The sequence below is a fragment of the Mobula hypostoma genome (genome assembly GCF_963921235.1).
Source record: "Mobula hypostoma chromosome 8 unlocalized genomic scaffold, sMobHyp1.1 SUPER_8_unloc_12, whole genome shotgun sequence".
NCBI classification, from domain to species: Eukaryota; Metazoa; Chordata; class Chondrichthyes; order Myliobatiformes; family Myliobatidae; genus Mobula; species Mobula hypostoma.
In genome coordinates this window covers 34,110-40,728 of record NW_026948123.1, presented here as the reverse complement: position 1 = coordinate 40,728, position 6,619 = coordinate 34,110, and positions in this window count along the sequence as shown.

The following is a 6,619-nucleotide window of genomic DNA, read 5'->3' as shown; positions in this document are numbered from 1 at the left end:
GCATTGTCCTTCACCCTCCCCAAGAGATGACTTGATAGGGATGTTCAAAGTTGAAAGTAAATTTTATTATCGAAGTACAGATACGTCACCATATACAATCCTGAGATTCCATTTTCCTGTGGGCATATTCAGCAAATCTATTGAATTGTAACTATAACAGGATCCACGAAAGATCAAGCAGAGTGCGGAAGACAACAAACTGCGCAAATGCAAATTTAAATAAATAGCAATAAATAATGAGAACATGAGATAGAGATATCTTCGAGTGAGATGCTGGTTGTGGAAATCTGAATGTAGTTATCCCTTTTGGTCAAGACCCTGATGGTTGAGGGGCAGTAACTGTTCATGAACCTGGTGGTGCGAGTCCTGAGGCTCTTGTACCTTCTCCTTGATGACAGGAGTGAGAAAAGGTATGTGAGGTGGGAATTTCTGATGATGGATGCTGCTTTCTTGTAGATGTGCTCAATCTACATGAGCACATGTAGACTCATGTGCTATTGACTATAGCTCAGCATTTAACACCATCATTCCCACAATCCTGATTGAGAAGTTGCAGAACCTGGGCCTCCATACCTCCCTCTGCAATTGGATCCTCGACTTCCTAACCGGAACACCACAGTCTGTGTGGATTGGTGATAACATCTTTTCCTCGCTGATGATCAACACTGGTGCACCTCTGGAGTGTGTGCTTAGCCCAATGCTCTACTCTCTATATACACATGACTGTGTGGCTAGGCAGAGCTCAAATACCATCTATGAATTTGCTGATGATACAATCATTGTTGGTAGAATCTCAGGTGGTGACAAGAGGGCGTACAGGAGTGAGATATGCCAACTAGTGGAGTGGTGCCGCAGCAACAATTGGGCACCCTACGTCAGTAAGAAGAAAGAGCTGATTGTGGACTTCAGGAAGGGTAAGACGAAGGAACACATACCAATCCTCATAGAGGGATCAGAAGTGGAGAGAGTGAGCAGTTTCAAGTTCCTGGGTGTTGAGATCTCTGAGGATCTAACCTGGTCCCAACATATCGATGTAGTTATAAAGAAGGCAAGACAGCAGCTATACTTTATTAGGAGTTTGAAGAGGTTTGGCATATCAACAAATACACTCAAAAACTTCTATAGTTGTACCATGGAAAGCATTCTGACAGGCTGCATCACTGTGTGATATGGAGGGGCTACTGCACAGGACCAGAAGAAGCTGCAGAAGGTTGTAAATCTAGTCAGCTCCATCTTGGGTACTAGCCTACAAAGTACCCAGGTCATCTTCAAAGAACGGCGTCTCAGAAAGGCAGCATCCATTATTAAGGACCTCCAGCACCCAGGGCATGCCCTTTTCTCACTGCTACCATCAGGTAGGAGGTACAGAAGCCTGAAGGCACACACTCAGCGATTCAGGAACAGCTTCTTCCTCTCTGCCATCCGATTCCTGAATGGACATTGAACCCTTGAAAACTACCTCACTTTTTTAAAATATACAGTATTTCTGTTTTTTGCAAATTTTAAAATCTGTTCAATACTGTATACATATACTGTAATTTATTTGTTTATCATTATTTTTATTTTTTTTCTCTTCTATATTATGTATTGCATTGAACTGCTGCTGCTAAGTTAACAAATTTCATGTCATATGCTGGTGATAATAAACCTGATTCTAATTTTTATTCAATGGTTGGGAGGGCTTACCTGTGATGTACTGGACCAAATGCTCTACCTTTTGTAAGATTTTGCATTCAAAAGCATTGGTGTTTCTATACCAGGCCATGCTGCAGCCAGTCAATATACTCTCCACGACACATCTATAGAAGTTTGTCAAAGTTTCAGATGCCAGGCCATATCTCTGCGGACTCCTGAGAAAGTAGAGGTGCTGCAGTGGTTTCTGCATAATTGCACTTGTGCGCTGGGTCCAGGACAGGTACTCTGAAATAGTAACACTGAGGAATTTAAAGTTGCTGACTCTCTCCACCTCTGATCCTCCAGTGAGGACTGGCTCATGAACCTCTGGTTTCCCTCTCCTGAAGTCTACAATCAATTCCTTGGTCTTGCTGACACTAAGTGAGAAGTTGATGTTATGACACCACTCAGCCAAACTTTCAATTTTCCTCCTGTACAAGATGATAAGAGGGTCAAACGGATGGCCATAGATTTTCTCCCAGGGCAGAAATGGCTAATATGAGGGGGCATAATTTTAAAGGATTGGTGACAAGTATGGGTTGGTTGTCAGAGGTACACAGGGAGTGGCAAGAACGTCCTGCGAGGGTGGTGGTAGAAGAAGATATGTTAGTGTCATTTAAGAAACTCTTAGATAGGCACAAGTCAAGGTAGAGGAGTCAAGAAATAGGGGCATGGACTTGGGGTGAGAGGGGAAATATTTTTATTTATTGTTTGTTTGTTTATTTACTGGGATACAGCGTGGAATAGGCCTTTCCTGCCCTTCGAGACGCACTGCCCAGCAATCCCCTGATTTAACCCTAGCCTAGTCATGGGACAACTTGCAATGTCCAATTAACTGACCCACCGGTACGTCTTCGGACTGTGGGAGGAAACCGGAGCCTTGTTCGTTAAATGTACATCAAAACATCCAAAAGCGTTGTTTGTACCAACGACCAACACAATCCGAGGACGTGTCTGCAAGTGTTTCTATGTGTCCGGCACCAGCAGAGCAAAGCCACAATTCGCTAGCCCTACTCTGTAGGTCTCTGGAATGTAGGAGGAAACTGGAGCACCCTGGGGAAATGTGGTCACGGGGAGGACGTACGAACTCCTTACTGGCAGTGGCAGGAATTGAACTAGGGTCGCTGGTACTGTAAAGCGTTGTGCTAAACACTACACTACCATAGTAACAGGGAACTAAGGGACAACTTTTCCATTCAGAGGGTGGTGGGTAGATACAATAAGGTGTCAGAGGAAGTCTTACCAGAGTATCACCTGGATAGGTACGTGGAGGGGGCAGGGCTTCGAGGGATATGAGCCGAGCGCTGTAAATTGGGACTAGTTGGGTGAGCAATGTGGTCAGCATGGACTGGGCGGACCGAAGGGCCTGTAATATGCGGTATGACTCTGACTATTGGATGTAGTCAACGCGCTTTTAAAAAGAGCTAGATAAATTTCAAGAGGCAAAAAGACAACATGTTGGAGGAACTCAGAGGGTCAGGAAGCATCTATGCAGGGAAATGGACAGTCAGTGTTTCAGGCTGAGAGCTTTCATGAGGACTGAATGTCAAAGGAGAGAGGGTGCTCTCCTGATCTGCTGAGCTCCTCCAGTACCTTGTGTGTCGCTCCAGATTCAGTCTGTGTCTCCATCACTGAAACAAATCAGTTTTAATTTCCATTTGGGAGCTTGCTGTGCGCACCTTGGTAACTGGCAACAGATCCCATTTAGTTTATTATCATATACACCAGGGTGCAATGAAATTGGTATCTTCAAAAGGCAATGACTCAAAAATGTGGCATCCATCATTAAGGAACTCCACCACCAACTTCCTGTTACTACCATTAGGGAGGAGGTACACAAGCCTGAAGACACATAGTCGACTTACAGGAACAGCTTCCTCCCCTGCACCATCAGAGTGTCTGTGTGTGTGGAGGTGTACAGTACTGTGCAAAAGTCTTAGGCACATACAGTATATACTGTAGGGCACCTAAGATTTTTGCACAGTACTGGTTTGTCAACATGGAGCAGAGAGTGAGTTTGTAAATATGGTGGGAGCAAAGGTTGTTGGGAATGGTGAGGGTGGAGTGCCATGGAGGGGCATGGGACAGGTGGCAGGGAAGGAGTGCCGGAGGCAGTGGGTGGCACAAATGCAGACACACCCAGCCCTGAGACATCTGACAAGCTCATTTAATTCCAAACGATTGGTTTATTGATCATCACAAAATGTCTCTCTGGTGCTTCCTGCTCCCTCCCCTCTCCTTTCCCCTTTTCCCAACCATGATTCCCCTCTCCCTGCCCCCTTCCCACTTTCAGTCCACAATAGAGACCTGTATTAGAATCAGGTTTATCATGACTCACGTATGTCATGAAACTTGCTGCAGCAGTACAGTGCAACGCACAAAATCACTATGCAAGAGTTTTGGGCAGCCTAACTATATATATGGCCAAGATGTGCACAATACTCATGGAAATACATAGCACAGAAAGAGGTCCTTCAGCCCATCTACTCCATGCCAAACATTTACACTGCCGACTCCCATTGACCTATACCGGGCCATAGCCCTACCATCCATGTACCTATCCAAGCTTCTCTGAAGCGTTGAAATGGAGCTCAACGTGCACCACTTGTGCTGGCAGCTCATTCCACACTCTCACCACCCTCTGAGAGAAGAAGTTTCCCCTCATGCTCCCCTTAAGCATTTTGCCTTTCACCAATAACCTAATACTTCTCCATTAGATGTAGTCCCACCCAACCTCAGTGGAAAAAGCCTGCTTGCATTTACCCTCTATATACCCATCATCATTTTATATATCTCTATCAAATATCTCAATCTTTCCAAGGAATAAAGTCTTAGCCTATTCAATCTCTCCTTATAACTCAGGTCCTCCAAACGTGGCAACATCCTTATAAATTTTCTCTGTACTCTTTCAACCTTATTTAAACCTTTCCTGTAGGTAAAACTGCCCATAAGTCTCTAAATTAGGCCTCACCAATGTCTTATATAACTTCAACATAACATCCTATCTCCTGTACTCAATATGATGGCCAATATGCCAAAAGCTTTCTTTACAACCCTATCTACCTGTGACACCACTTTCCTGTATTCTCTGATCCTTTTGTTCTGCCACACACCTCAGTGCCCTACCATTCACTCCGCAAGATCTCCCCTGAATGGACCTACTGAAGTGAAACACCTCACACTTGTCTGCATTAAATTCCATCTAACATTTTCCAGCCCAGTTTTTCCAACTGATCCAGATCCCTCTGCAAACCATGATAGTCTTCCTCACTGTTCACTACACTCCTAATCTTGGTGTCATTTGCAAATTTGCTGATCCAGTTTACCACATTCTCATCCAGATCATTGATATAGATGACAAACAACAATGGGCCCAGCACTGACCCCTGCGGTACTCCACAGGTCACAGGTCTCTAGTCAGAGAGGCAACCATCTACTACCACTCTCTGGCTTCTCCCACAAAGCCAATGTCTAATCCAATTGACTACCTCATCTTGAATGCCGAGTGACTGAACCTTCTTGACCAGCCTCCTGTGTGGGACCTTGTCAAACACCTTGCTAAAGTCCATGTAGACAACATCCACTTTTATGGTAACTTCCTCAAAAAAAACTCTATAAGATTGGTTAGAGATGACCTCTCATACACGAGCCCATGCTGACTATCCTAATCAGTCCATGTCTATATCAGTACTCATATATCCGCTCCCTCAGAATACCTTCTAATCATTTCCCCACTACTGATGTCAGGCCCACCAGCCTATAGTTTCCTCGTTTCTTTTTAGAGCTTTTCTTAAATAGTGGAACAACATTTGCCATCCTCCAATCCTCTGGTACCTCACCTGCCATGAACGATGATTTAAATATCTCTGCTAGGGCCACGGCAATTTCAGCACTTGCCTCCCACAGGGTCCGAAGGAACCCCTTGTCAGGCCCTGGGGATTTATCCACCCTAATTTGCCTCAGGACAGCAAACACCTCCTCCTCTGTAATCTGTATAGGGTCCATGAAGTTGATGCCACTTTGCCTCACTTCTATAGACTCTTGTCCATATCCTGAGTAAATACAGATGCAAAAAGTCCATTTAAGATCTCCTCCATCTCTTTTGGCTCCGCACATGGATGACCATTCTGATCTTCCAGAGGACCAAATTTGTCCCTTGCAATCCTTTTGCTCTTACCATATCTATAGAATCCCTTAGGATTCTCCTTCACCTTGTCTGCTAAAGCAACCTCATGCCTTCTTTTAGCCTTTTTCTACTTGTCTAAGTTCATCACCTCTCGGGACATCCAAGGTTCTCTTATCTTTCCATCCTGGTCCTTCCTTCTAGCAGAAACATACTCTGGACTCTTCAGTTGATCTTTAACCACCTTCCACATGTCTGATGTGGACTTGCCAGAAAAAAGATGTTCCCAATCAACTCTTGTTAGTTCCTGCCTAATGCCCTCGTAATTTGCCTACTCCAATCTATAGTGCCTATAAAAAGTATTCACCCCTTGGAAGTTTTCATGTTTTATTGTTTTACAACATTGAATCACAATGGATTTAATTTAGCTTTTATTGACACTGATCAACAGAAAAAGACTCTTTTGTGTCAAAGTGAAACCAGATCTCTAGAAAGTGGTCTACATTAATTACAAATATAAAACACAAAATAATTGGGTGCATTACTATTTACCCCTTTCCAGTCAGCATTTAGTAGATGCACCTTTGACAGCAAATACAGCCTCTGTGGATAGGTCTCTAGTAACTTTGCACATCTAGACACTGCAAATTTCCCCATTTTTCTTTACAAAACTTCGAGCTCTGTCAGATTGCGTGAGGATTGTGCGTGAACAACCCTTTTCAAATCCAGCCACAAATTCTCAATTGGATTGTGGTCTGGACTCTGAGTTGGCCACTTCCTTTTTTGTTTTTAAGCCATTCCTGTGTAGCTTTGGTTTTGTGC